We start from the raw sequence: 15,547 nt of genomic DNA, 5'->3' as shown, positions 1-15,547 counted from the left end.
TGACCTGTCAATCAAAATGGCCGCCATTTTGTAAGTAAGGCCAACTTTTTTTTGGCAAGTTTGCTTTAAAATGTTCCTTAGGATGTCCCCTTTAAGAAAAAAGTAGTCCCAGAGGATCGGCGGGGGGGGGTGCAATTACTCCTATTGTCATATGCTGGACTAATAGGAAATTCCTATTCGACTGTCTGGTGACTTTTTTGTGACAGATTCACCATGCAGAGACCATTTGTGCTTGATTTTGAACTTGGTGACATTTGGTGAATTTTGGTGACTATTGATGAATCTATCACCAAGAAGTCACCAAAACATAAAAAATTCATATTTGCCTATCCGGTGGCTTCCTGAAAAATGTGGGGCCTCCGAACCCCAAGAAATGCCACTTCCCCTACCTAATGTCAAGATTAACCCTATAAACGTGATTGGAATTCATCGATGATTCGATTAGGTATTTGGAGGATTTCGGGAAATTTAAACACTCGTAGGCTCTCAATTTCTCATCTGAGCTCCTGAATTTTTTCGCAAATCAATTTCATTTTTTCTTTCAAAAAAAAAATGAAGAAACTGGCGCCAGGAATTTAATTGTCACACAAATACACCATCTCTGTAACTTAAATAATAATTTAGAAGTACTTCATCATCCTTGAACCAAGACAACTGTATTCAATTTACCAACTCCAGTTCCGGCCATGTAACAGCTACCTAATCCACTTGATCCGGAGCTCTTTTAACCTCACCAATCCATCGTCAAATTACCCTCTATACAATATACCAGCTCAGGCACACTGAAGCAGACAGCAATAGACTACGAATTCCAGCAGCTTAACAATACTCTTCTGGTAGTTGAACAGTGCTACCTATAACCGTGAACTACTGCTTAATTACCAATCCAAGAACTCAAGAAAAAAAAATCGGCTCTCACATTTCACTCTCAACCTTGCCTATTACTCAGCACTTTCGTGATTCGAGCCATACGATCGATGATCGATTCGGCGCGTGTGGGTGTCTATGCGACGACTACTACGATCGCCACATGCGACAAAAATCCGCGACTTCGATGGCGACCAATGCTTCGGGTGAAGTTTAAGGTTCAAGAAGAGCTGAACGGTGAAGGTAAATTAACCTCGACATAATATCCCATTCCACCTACAATGACTGCATTCGTACCTAGATATGTATGTGTATCATAGAGTTGAAAAATAATTACTCGGCCACGGAGTAGGTACTATTTGCAAGTGGACGTAAAGAACTCATATACGAGTATGTGTGTCTCTGACGAAAAAACATCTTACACCATCGCCGCCATCGCACCGGCTCCAAAACAATCGAAAAACGTACTCGCGTGAGTTCGATTTTTCACGCAGTTATCGTCGATATTTTAACCATAAATTAGCGACTAGGGTTTTTTTTCCTCTGCTCTTCGGAAAGAGAGAAAAAAAAATCCGAAGGTAATAATGACAGGTCAACGCGTATACACAAACGGTACAATTATTATTATTTTAATAATTAAGGTTAAATTACACAATAATGAGGGAAGAGAAACGAAACTGAGCGAAGAAAGTAGGAGTGATTCATGTTTACAGGCGTGGGTGTCGAAAAGATTTAGATATATTTCAACGACCGAACGGTTAGAGTAATAAAAGAATTATCTGCGAGCAAACCTTAAGGTTATCTACTTCATTAATTTCAATCATGGTTAAGTATAAATTTGTGTTACACTTTAAACGGCGAAAAATATCGATCATAAAATATTTCCGTTCAAGGTTCAAATAGGTAGTAGAAGCGAAAAAAAAAACGCTCCACTTCAGCTTATACCTACCTATGCATTTATTAATAAAGATCCGAGTACTCAAAAATTTTTTACACGACCTTATAAACTTCAACTGGGCACTAGGCGCCGCGCCGTGTAAATCAAGGATACAAAATCGTGAAAAAATCCTAAGCTATGACAAACGAATGGCTTGCCCATAGTCATTGTTTCAAGTTCGCGGTAGTTGGCGTCGGTATTTGATAGAAATAATTTCTTAATTTGGTTCTTACTCCATTTCTAGCCTCATTATAATCTACCGAACAGATAAAATAAATAACAAAAACTCGGCCAGCGCAGCGCGATTATGCCAATATTTCGTAGAAATCCCTAAGCGTTCTTTGGTCTCTCACGAAATACGTTCAACTAATCGGCAACAGGGTGATAATTACACGGTATATATCTAATTGCCAACACTTAATAAGACTTGTGAAACCATCTCTCTAAACATCTTTATTCGAAGAAATTACGTTGTTTTGACGTCTTACCGATGGGTATCGATCGATGAGTTAAAAGTTTCCATTTTTCTAGCCCATTTCGCGATACATACGTACAGGCATACGAGTAATGGAGTGGAGAATTCGTCTCTGGAGTTGGATGAATTTGATTGTGTTGAAATGTTATATAAATCTGGCATAACCGGGTTAATTGGCAATATATCTGCGCTATTACAGACTGGCTCGAAGCTAGAATATATCGGAAGGATGTTACGACTCGTGATATCGACCATGATTCGACATAAATTGTTAACGCAGATTGATTGATGTACCTAGGCATAGAGGATGGATTATAAACGCGACAAAAAGAATGCATTAGAGTACCTCATCATCCTCCTTTCAGCTTGAAAGATCATCTTCAAACGCTCGAGAGTATCTTTTAGATTTAATCAAAAATTGAAACTTGCAGATGAAATACAAATTTTAGGCTATCAAGTCAATGCAACATTAGCATTCATGCAAATTGTATAAGGTGAGCAAAAAAAGTTCTTTCATAAAAAAGACTAATTTTCTAGGGTGCATTAATCAGAAAATTCAATTGCAAAGGGCACTTGTCCCTTCAATTAACAGATTGGGAGTATTTCAGAAAAATAGAATATATTAGTCCATGTTACAGAGATTCATAAGATATACTCCATCAGAGAAAAGTTTCGTTCGGATCAACAGAGGCAGAGGTAGAGGCAGAATGTTTGACAGTTCCCTGCATTTGTCTTGCTTTTTTGTCTGAATTGCTAGAAAGTTTCGCTGTTTTTCCGAAATCGCCAGAAAGTCTGGCTATCAGTCAAAATCCCAAAAACTCGTTTTTCTGCTAAAATTTCCCACAAGTGTACCATTTTTGACATGATTGCAAAAAATACCATTTTCCCCCCACAAATTAGAAAAAAGTCTTGCTTTTGGCCAAAATTAACAAAATCCTAATTTAGATCAAAATAGTTATTGCAATTAAAAATGCCAAAAAAACAATTTTTCCGCTCAAATTTCCGAAACAGTTTTACGTTTTTGCCAAAATTTCAAAAAGAGTCTCACTTTTTTTTACATTAATCTTCAAAAATCCCACTTTTTGTCAAAATTGCAAAAATGCTGCTTTTTTGCTAAAATTGTAAAAAAGTTTAGCATTTTGAGCAAAATTGCCAAAAAATCCTACGTTTTTACAAAAATTTCAAGAAGAGCTCCGGTATCCAAAACTGCAAACAATTTGCTTACCAAGTTTGTCCAAAAATCCTGAATTCAAAATTGCCAAAACGTGTTGCATTTCTGCCATAATTGCCAAAAATTCTGCTTTTTGTCAAAGTTTCAAAAAAAAATATCCACCGGTATTTTTCTTCTAAAAAAGACGAAAATCTACTCACCAATTGCCCTTTTTTCGACAAAATTGCAAAAAGGACCTTGTTAACCGAGTTCACCAAAAAATATCGCTTTTTTTGGAAAGAATAACAAAAAAGACAAATTTTTGCCAAAATTGTCAAACATTTTATTCGTTGTCAAAAAATTATGCTTTCTCGCCCAAATTGCAAAAATAAAGACGTTGTTTACCAAATTTTTTGCACAAAACCCTTATTTTTTTGGAAGAATTTTTGTCGAAAAAGTCTTGCTAAAATTGCAATAAAATTTTGCGTTTTAGCTGAAAATAACATAAAATCGTGCTCTTTGTAAAAATTTAAAAAAAGTGTACCCATTTTTCTTCCAAAAAAGACGAAAAGTAATTACGTATATTATTTTTACCAAAATTTCGAACAAAGTGCTGCTTTTTTATGCCAAAATTTCAAAAAAAAAAAAAACTTTGTCTATCAAGTTTGTCCAAAAAATTTGGATTTTTGGACGAGAGTAGCAAAAAAGGCATTCTTTTCAAAAAAATTGTCAAAAAATCTATTTCTAGTAAAAAAAATATTTTTTTTGCCAAAATTGCAAAAAAGTTTCGCATTTTAGCAAAATTGCCAAGAAGTCATAGCTGCTTTTTGCCACAAAAAAGACTCACCTTTCTACTAAAATTACCAAAAGTCCTACGTTTTCGCCCAAATTTCAAAAAGAGTCCTATTTTTTTCTAAAAAAATTACAAAAAATACCTTATTTACCTAATAGGTACCTACCTACCCAGTTTACCAAAAATCTTAATTTTATTGCGAGACTTGCAAAAAAGATATGCTTTTGGCCAATTATCCAACGTTTCAATTCTACGAGTAAGTAGTTAAAAAATTCTACTTTCGTTGCTCAAGTTGCAAAAATTTTTGCATTTTTTCCAAAATTCAAAAAAAGATAGACTCTTTGCTGTTTTTTGAATCAATAGTTTGAAGTTTTATTTCTCCATTTATTCTCTTCTTCTTTCTGAATTTTTTCAATATTCATGGTTCTCTTCAAAACTAAAAAATGTTTACCTCATCACCAAAATATTGAATCGTTTGGAAAAATTGCCACATAAGTATCCTGCTATTGGACAAATTTTACGAAAAGCATACTGTTTTTTCATATTGTAAGATTTTGAAGCTTTTTTCCCTAGGTTTCTTAAGAGGAGGGGGAGTGTGGAGGAATGTGAAAATTCTGACTTGAAAAGGGATTGTCGTGAATGAATGTTACGATGCTACATTTTTTAGTATTTTGAGCTCACCTTACTTTTTTGGCAGTATTCTAGAATTCCACATGGAAAATCTCACGACGCGATATCAAATTGGCTTCCCCTCTCCCCATTCTTCTGTTTTCCCAAGAAAATAGCGTGAAAACTGTCGCCAAAAGTGTTCAGAATATGACAGATTTGTTTAAAAACATGAAAAACTAGACAGCTAAGCAAAGCTTAGCTGCAAAGTGTGCGTAGCTAGCTGCCTTTTCTACAGCTATAACCGTTATTGCATCTAGGTAGTGCATAAGTGAATCAACCATGTCACAGTGATGAGAATTTTTGAAACTCTCACTGCTTCAAAATAATAATTGTTTTTCAGTGTTTTCATATTTTCCAAATTACAATAGGTATTTCAGAATAATTTATAAGCTTGTATTGCTTCTAAATTAAGAAATTTCTAGTTGTTTTTCATAGTTTGCATTGTTTTAAAATTTACAAAATCTCAAATCGATTTCCCGAATTCCCCATCGCTACAATTTCATAAAGTTTTCAATAAATTTTCAGAATTTTGCATTGCTGCTGAGTTAGGAAATTTGCAATCAATTTTTAGAATTCACATTGCCTCTAAATAGTCAAATTTTGAATAATTTTTCAGAATTCTTATTGTCTTTAAATTAAAAAATTTCAAATTCAATTTTCAAGTTCATATTTTCCACAAATTGTAAAACGTTTACTCAATTTTTGGAATTCACATTGCCTCCAATTTTTCAGAATTCTCATCTTCTTCATAAATATTACAATACTTATTTCATATAATTTTCAAGTTCACATTATCTGCATCTGCAACTTACAGAACTTTTAATCAATTTTTGGAATTCTTAGCGTCTCTAAATACAAATTTTCATATTATTTTTTTTAGAATTTCCATTGTCTTCAAATTTATAAATTTTCAAACCAATTTTCACATTTTCAGAACTTGCTTTTCATTCTAAATTAAGAATTAAATCTTATAAAATACCTATGTTAAGAATTTGCATTGCCTATTACACGAAAAAAATATGGGTAATTTTTACAAAAAAATTTAACTAAATACTCATAATTAAGTACCAGATCCCATTCAATAATTTTTACTGTAATCGTATAGTAAAACTTATCGTTATCATTTTAATAAATTTTGCTATAGGTACCAATAGTAAAAATCGTTTTGTTTTAATAATTTTTACTAAATCATGATAATAAAAATTACATGTTTCAATTGTACAAAAATTAGTTTAATTACTCATTTTGAAGTAATTTTTAAATTATAAGTAAAAAGTTGAAAATTATTCATGTCAAGGTAATTCTTACTATACTTATGGCTATAGGTAGACAAAAAATTAATGAAATGAATTTTTAGTTAGCAAATATATCATAATTCATAACTCAATTTCAGCATTATTTTTACCCCATTATCATGTACCTACTACATAGGTAACTCCGAAGCATTTACCTATCCAATTTTCCTACGAAAAATCTGTCACCTACCTACTTACCTCACGGGGATTCGAACCTGGGTCCCTAAATTTCCTATTCCTACCTACATGCCCTAACCACTCAGCCACCACTTCGCTACGAGGGTTAGGGCATTAAAATAATATATTTGTTTGGTAAACGCCCCACCAAACCACTCCCACTTGGAATTTACAGCTAACAGACTGGGGGTGTAACAGGGTACAATGAAACACAGCTGGTGATGGAATAGACTGGGGGTATAGCAGGGTACAATGAGCGGCAGGTGTTCTACAAGTCCCCTTTTCCCTTTTTTAGGATTTAATGCATTAAAATAATGAACTAAAATTGCAATTACTCAGCAACTACCCATCCGAATTGAATGAAAATTAATCTATTCCCTCCGTCTTAATGATTCTCAAATGGTGTCCAATAGGTACAAAAAACGGTTGGATAGCTTAAGAGAACATTCAGTTCCAATAAAATTTCATTTCTCAAAGCGAAACCAATAGTGTGCTACGCACACTAAAAATCGCACAAATTGCCACAAAAAGTTTGAAATTTTTGCATTAATTTTAATCAACTATCAAAGAAAATTTTCATTCCATTTTCTTTCTTTTCAAGCAATTTACAATATTTTAACATTGAAATTATCAATTTTTAAACCTGATTTTACTGTAAATTTAAACTTTTTTATATTATAGTGATTTTTACATGATTTTGAACAATTTTTACGTCATTATAAGGATTTTTACATACGATTCTTTAATCATAAACTTTACTTTAGACAAGACACCGAGTTCTCTCAAAAAATTGAAGATTTTGAAACACGAAAATTCAAAGATGTACTGAAAATGAGATAAAAAAGTTTCAATTCTATAGCACATTTCAATCATTTTCATCACAAAAATGTCAAAATTTCTTACATCGAATGCACGAAAATGATTAATTGGGTAGATCAAAACTAGTTTATGTTTGCAAAATTCGAACTACATAACAGTATGAGCGACGAAGGCTGCAAAAAAATATCTACAGTTGACTGGGGAGGGGAAAAGAGGGGATGGGGGATTTAAAATTACTTACATAACGAGAACGGCCAACCGAGACTTTTTGAGAAAAAAATACGAGCAATTCACTACACTTGTATTGGCAAATTGATCTACAAAAAAAACACCATCATTCATACCAGTTCAACTTTTCTGCGAATTACCCAACATAAAATCAATTCCCATCGAAATGATGGAATATCAATTACGAAAAAAACTACATATACAGCCACTTGGACTCTTACAGCTGTAAATTTTCGATTCATAATTCGATACATCTTCATAATAATAATCATGCCTATACCTATCGACCATCGTAGCGAGTCAACTCGATCACTACGAACGCGAATTAAACGATCAACGTGCTTCTCAGTTTATACCTTCTGGAGGCAGCTAGTTCAACCTATAATTAGCCGGTGCTACAAATCGCAACCATATAATAAAGCCGGCGATCCTGTAACATTGCTGCATTTACACACGGTTGAAAATTTAGCTTATGGGAGAACAATCGATGCTGTTTTGAAATATGTACATAATCGCGAAAACACATACGCCATTTATAATAATAATAAGCATACGTATGTAAAGATACAACACACACTCGACTTATATATTAGACGATTTCTCCGAATATATTAAGTGAATCACGGTGCAGACACTGGCTACTGCTTGTTTTATTTAATAACTTTATTTTCAAGCATTTACATACGCCGGCCGCCTATATCCATCTAGCTATACCTTCGTCAAGGTAAATTTATTGCAAAACAAAATAGGCCAAGGTGTGCTCTACATAATATGAAAAAAAAAATCTATACCGGAAAAACAAAACGCACCTGTGTTTTCTCAGACCTATACTGGACGGCGGTCGACTTTATGGACGAAAAAATGTGACATTTGTCGCGTATATGCACCCAGATGGTAATTCCACTTCAAGCCTGATATACTCGTACATTTGCATCCGATATGCAGCTTATGAATGGTTAAAGTTCCACCGACCGAAGCAGTCATGCTTTTCGTAGGGCGAGATACACAAATAGACCGTGTCTCTGATATTGTGTGAGATATCCCTGGGCGATTTTATGTACTATTATTAAAAATCTGATAACTGATTTCTAGCCTTCGTTAACTAAAAAATTATAACTGTTGGGCTCGCTTGATCTATACACCTTTTAACACATTTGCAGGGCTATTATAAAATATTATTGTCCATAAGCCATTCTACACGATTCTGTGGAGGACTCGTATGTATTTGAGCTCTAACACTTGATAGAAGGCTGACAGTGAGAATCATTCGTCAGAAGAAGAAAACTTGATCAGTATTTTCTTAAAATAAAACACATCAAACATTCTTCAGTGAGTTCGAAAAGAGCGAACGAAATAATCAATGCCATGGATTGAAAAGGACATGATTTTGAAAATCAAACGCATTTGATTTCGCTGAAAAATGGGGTAAAACCTGTTTTTTACTCAATTATACTGAAACCTGGTACCAGGGCCATCGAGAGCCAATGAGGGCTCGGGGCAAATATAATTTGGCCCCATTTCTAGGAACGAAACTATACGGAGGTTTTTTTGAGAGGGGGGTGGCTCGACTGAAAATTTGCTGACTGATAGGGGAAATAATACCAATTTTGCAGATTGATATCATGTTCATATGATTTATAAAAAATTTCATTATCTGTTTTGGATTTTTGGGGGCTCAAAATGGGAATTTTTCAATTTTAAAACAAGAAACAAACTGGTCCGAACGAATCAAGGGCGAAAATTTTTGAAAATTTGACAAAATGCCCATTATTTTTGGCAAGTTATTTTCCCTGACTTTTCCAGGTTTTCGAAACCATTTTTTCAAGTTTTGCTGTACCCTCCCAAATATTTTAATTAAAGAAGAAGTTTCGAGGGAGAGGAGTAATTTTTTTCATAAGTTCTTGAAAAAAAATACCTAAAAAATTCAAATGCAAGCAGTGGCGTCGCCCTCCGAATTTTCTGTGGAGGGGGGGGGATGAAATGGGTACAAAAATGCCTTGACTGACAGAACTGAGAATAAGTACAATACCTACGCTTTTATTTATTCCAGTATGAAAATGACAAAAAAAATAGCAGAGCCGATGCGAGGCCGGAGCAGATGTCATGTTGGGCCCCATTTCCAAAGTAGAAACTATTTTAGCTTTTTGAGAGGGCGTGGTGTCGACTGAAAATTTGTGGATTGATGTGGTAGAAAAACATCAGTTTTGCCAATTGATAGTACATGTATTTTTTCTTTTTTTGATTTTTGGAGGCCTTAAATGTGAATTTGTTTATAGTTTGAAAAGAGAAACAAATCAACCCGAGCGAAGCGAGGGCGAAAGCTTCTGAAAATTTGTAAGTACTTCGAGAGGCATACAAACGAGTTTTTTTTTGAGCGAGAACGAGTAGTTTATTTTTTGTGGCTTTTAAAATTTTAGAATTTGAATACTTACTTAATGTTTTTTTCGAAGGAAGTTGATTTTGAAAAAAAAAGAAAAAATAATATAGAACAGGCCCATGCGAGGAAGAAAGCTCTTGTAAATTTGTATTTCGAGAGGGATAAAAACGATGTTTTTTTTTGTGCGGAGTTCATTTTTTGACTTCAAAATTTGATTTTTATTATCTAGAAATTTTTATCTTGCTCTCAAAAAAGAACAGAACTTTCGAAAATTTGTGCTTCGAGAAGTAAAAAATAATATTTTTCTTTCATTACACGTCCTTATCCGAGATTTGCAATTGATCATTTTTAAAACGAAATTCCCTTACTTTTCCAAGTTTTCCAGAAGAGTGGACACACTGTTTGATTTTTAGAGGCCTAAGAACGATTTTTTTTTTAGGATGTTGATTTTGAAAAAAAAGTGAACAGACCCGATCAAAGCGAAAGTGAAAACTTTTGAAAATTTGCATTTTAAGAGAACTAAAATCAATGTTTTTTCATGCAAGAGGTTTTTTTTTGACTTCTAAAATTTTAGAAATTGAAAGATTTTTTTACATAGGGTGTTAATTTTGAAAAAGAAAAGAGAACAGGCCCAAATGGGGGCGAAAGCTCTTGAAAATTTGTTTTATTTTTTTCACTTTAAAACATTAAAAGTAATTGATTATTTTTTTTTAGAAAATTCAATTTTGAAAAAGAAAAAAAACACACCCGAGCAGAGCGAGGACAAAAGCTTTCAAAAATTTGTGTTTTGAGAAGTAAAAAAACAACTGTTTCTTTCATCACAGGGCTTTCTCTTGCCGGCCCCTCCAAGCCTCCTGTACTCTCACCCTCTCGACAGCTCTGCCTGGTACTCATTATGTGCCAATTTTTTTGTGGGAGGGGGGTGTTGAAAATCCCCATGTTAACATTGGAATTTGACGGCTACAAATTCCAGCTGGTGGAAATCAGTTTCCAAATTCCAGCAACTCAATTTCAACTTCGGAAAACCGGTTCTTTTTTCGGAAAATTCATTCGAATTTTTAAAAAATTGATAGATAGGAAAGTATTTTTTGAGTTCCTAAATACGAATATGACAACCAAAGATCCGAAGTGAAACCAGTTTCATCAACAATGGAAATTCGGACCGCACATATCTAGATCGAAAAATTGTGCAGAAATCATCCGCCAGCTCCTCCTCCCGCCAAAATTTTACTTTCACATTCTGACTCTGAGGTTCATTTTTTGAGCTTTGTGAATTTTTATAAATCAAACTTCGAGCAAAAAGAATGAGAGAAATTGAAATTTTATACTTAATATTACCTAATAATTGAACAAGGAAGTATAAATTTTAAGGGTGGCCCATTTTTGAATCCAAGAATTGATTGAAAACGATTTCAAACCGTTTTGAGTAATTTAGGGACTTTCAGCAGCATTTTAGAAATTACACCCCAATTAGGAAGCGTTGGTCCAAATTATCACGTTTTGGCCAACTTTTTGAACAAAATCGATCAATTTTGAATTTTTTATAGGTACTTGAGCATTTTTTCCCCCATTTTCAAACTTGTATTCACACTGAGTTTAATTTTTTCACAATATTTTGAAACAGAAATAAAGCTCATTTTTCAGCTTATAAGCAAAAAAAAAAAACACAAATGTTCATAATAATTCTCAAAGGTAGTCATTTTTTCAAGTTTGAAAATGTCAAAATTTTTAAAAATATGAAAATTTGGGGGATGGGGGGTAGAAGAATCATAACTGGGACGAAATTTTCCTTCGTTTTTACCAAAATGGAAAAATGTTCAAAATGAAACTCGATAGCCTCCAGGAAGGGCAGGAAGATAAGGTGAAGGAGTCAAAAATTTGTGGAATTTTTTTTCTAAATTACCTGATACTCATTAGAACAAATTCCAAACTAGGGCTCGATCTCGCCCACTTATTCGAGTAGACCTGTAGACCCTCACTTCAAATCTCAATTGAAATTCGCTACCTCGATTTCCGAAATCTTACACAACAACTCAATATATTACACCAATATCTCACTCAATCATAATCCCCCTTCTCATCTCCATCTTCTTCGCCAATAAAAAAATATTTCCGAACAGAACATACGTACCTTACCTACGAATGTACTTGAGTCAACAATATACTTCTCAAGAACTTATTATTGGCACATAAGAGCCGAGGCCTACCTACTTTTCTCAATAATATAATTGATTACCTCAGCGCACTCGTAGGTATAAAAAGAGAATAAAAAACACCTTAAATATCCCAACTCAGCATACTTAAGGGGATCAATTATCGAAAAATTTTCGACTGCTGCGCCTACAAGATAGTACCTAACTCGAACAGCAGTGGCAATTGACATAGGTAAGGTACATATAAGTATAAATAAAAACCTCTCGAAAAACCATACAACATTTATACAAATAATCCCCGGAGCTAAACTCGGTAGAACACGTTTTAAAATATATCAACATTCCGATACACCTTGGAATGAATCAGCTAGATATATAAAACGAATCGATAATATTTTCAAAACTGCACGACCACATCAGCGCACTGTATGTGATCCAATAATACACATACAAGTATAGGTATCTATCATTTTATGAGTAAAAACTTTCAGTTTCATGGTTAAAATAGCTTAGTACACTACAATATAAAACATCGTCGTTGATATTCCTCATTAATACGAGGATCAAATGAGAGCGAGAGTATTTCGGAATTTCTAAGTACCTACATTCCGAGATACGAGTACGTATTGAATAAGTATTTAATAAACTGTCTCATTCTATCTCTTCCTCTCTTTCTCTGATCTATCTGAGAGTTCAATATTTATCTCGACGACGATGTACTCAAACGTACGGTACACTGTACCTCTATACCTAATACTGATGTAACTTGGGTACTTTAAAAAAAAAACAATCTCGCAATCAAAATTAGATCACGATGGTAATGAGTAAAAAACCGGTTGGTAATTAGCTCATTGCAATTAATAGCCGAGTAAATTACAATTTCAAATATATCATTTAATATACACCGGGTTAATTTATTAGGGAGCAATTTTTTAACATAAATTTAGGCATTGGGCAGTATGATCTCCGCATGTAGTTCCCCCTTCGACTTACAGCTAAGTATAATTACATCGTAGGTAGACGTACCTACAGACAACGGCGATCAACAAATTTCACCCGAAACGCCAAAGGAGATAAAACTGTTCCATCAAAACTCCCATCTCCCATTCCATAGTCGCCAAGCAAAACGATCCAAACACCAGACGAAAGATCTACATTTATAAACGTAGGTATACCAAGAGTCACGTTACCTCCACTTATATTACGAAATCATTCGCACGCATACGTCATCGTCTGCGAAAAAAAAATAATAATCCTCGGAGTACTTTAAACTCTCGTTACTGTAATGACAAGTTCGAAGAAGTTTTTTCACTTTGTATTTCGAGATGATCGATTCATGTTCGTACGACTTGAGTCTGATTCGGTAGCAGCTGAGTACTTAGAAGTTGGAAGCTGGACGCGTGCGGCTATTTTGCGGTTTGATAAATCAAGTTTTCCTCGCTCTAATTAATTTAAAGAATTTGTTCGGTGGTACAAGTAGCAGGAGGTGAAATATTTTTGTAACTTTGTTTTTCAACTGGACATCGCCGCACTGTGCACCATTATAGGTACTCCACCCTTCCCACTCTGGTTATTAATTGATGATGAATAATTGATTGAAATAATAACGCGATCGCCATCTAGATCTGGCTGCTGGCCATTTTAGATACTTACATATTACCTAAATTTGTCTATGTCGGAGTGTTAAACGCCTCCTTGATTCTTTATTTTTTTGGCCATCTTTTATATAAGGTCGTCTCCGAGGGTGGTTCTGAATGGAGATCAGTATTATGTATGTGGAGAATTTAGGACGAAATTTCACCCTTTAATTGGGTCAAATTTAGAGGAAGTGTTTGGTTGAGAAATTTTATAACAAACAGACGTACCTTCCAGCGGAATATTCCATTAAAAAATTCAAAATAAAATTTAACAAGAAGCCTAAAGTTATTGCAAAAAAATTCTCAGAAGTGGAAGGATGGAAATAAGGAGAAGGAAAATTGTAGAAATGGTGATGCAACGAGAAATTCTAGACACCTTACACATAGGGAAAGAACTTCGGCATGTGACAATAGGAATAATTGCACCCCCCCTCCCTCTGACGATCCCCTGGGACAACTTTTTTCTTAAAGGGGATATCCTCAGGAACATTTTAATGTAAACTTGCCAAAAAAAAAAAAGTTTACCTTACTAACACAATGGATGCCATTTTGATTGACAGACCAGTTGAAATTGCAGATTTTGTTTTCCAACATACGATAAGACTCGCACGAAATTTTTTGAAGTAGACAAAGATAGATCGAAAGAGCATGTAAAAATTCTTCACTAGCAAAAATTTCAAGTGCTGAAGTATATTTTTCAATTTTTGGTGAATTTTTGAAAATCAAATTCAGGCCAAAAATGAAGGGGAAAATCAAAATTTCACCAAATTGACCTAGAAAGCAGGAATTATTTGGGATATACCCTTACCCTATCCTATTTTTGACCAGCCAAATGGATTGGAAACGGTTTCAAACCGTTTTTAGTAGTTCTGGAGCCTCCAGCAGATTTTTAAAATTTGAAATTTCCATAAAATTTCATTAAATCGAGTTATAAAGCCAAAATTTACTCTGCAAACTAATTGCAATTTCCATACGCAATGAAGTCGACTGCAGGTGGATTTCAAGTCGTTTTGAAGCTTCCGGCGACTTTTTGGAAAATGGAAACTACATAGTGGACCTTCCAGTAGATTTTTTGAAACTCGAAATTTCTACAAAAGTTGAAAAGACGAAATTTACTCTACACAGTAAGTGCTAAAATTAATTCGGACACATTTTTATGTCATTTTTTGAAAAATATAAGTTTCTAAACAGCCGGTGGAGGCTCCAAAACGAATTGAAACTGCCATTTCTACAGAACTTTGAACACAGCTCACTCTTTATTCTTTCCTCCTTTCCAAAAAATGCACTCTCAAAATTTGGGAGTGTTTTTCAGACTTATCTTTTCCCTCAAATTTTTCCTCCCTCATTTTTTCAAGGAGTTTTTCAAGATCAAAGTGGCAATATTTTTTAAATCGATGACTGGTTGACAGAATTGAGATTTATTTCAGCTCAAATTCGATTTTTTCCACCACAAAATTAGAGACTAAATTGATTTTTGATGAATTTTCAAAGAAATTTACAGCACATTTAAGCCAAATTCGACCTTATTCTTTCAGATACTGGGAAGATTAGTTTTTGCATTTGTTTTTCAAAATTGAAAAAGGTAGGAGTGTCAATAGTGGTCTAAAGGGGATCAAATTAACCCAGAAAATTTAAAAATTCTACGTAATTCTTCTGATCTGTGGCTTCGGAATTTTTTTTAAAAAAAACGGTCGATTTTGAAACTTTTTCAATGTTTTTTCATTTTTAAAAGCATACTCGTATTTTGACTTATGGATGAATAAAAATCATTTTACAGCTTTCTGGAAAGTAAGAATAAGAATCGAAAAAAACTACATTCAGTGAGTCCAATAATGAGAAAATGATTTAGGTACCTACCTACCTAAATATAGCTCGAGAAATTCAGTTTTATGCAGTTTTTCGATCCTTTTTGTTTTCCTAAGGGCTGGAGAGTTGTTTGTAAATATAATCCGTGTGTTCGTTTGAGCCTA

This window comes from Planococcus citri, chromosome 2 (genome assembly GCF_950023065.1).
Source record: "Planococcus citri chromosome 2, ihPlaCitr1.1, whole genome shotgun sequence".
NCBI classification, from domain to species: domain Eukaryota; kingdom Metazoa; phylum Arthropoda; class Insecta; order Hemiptera; family Pseudococcidae; genus Planococcus; species Planococcus citri.
The sequence above is the reverse complement of the archived record's forward strand: the minus strand, read 5'-3'. Positions refer to the sequence as shown.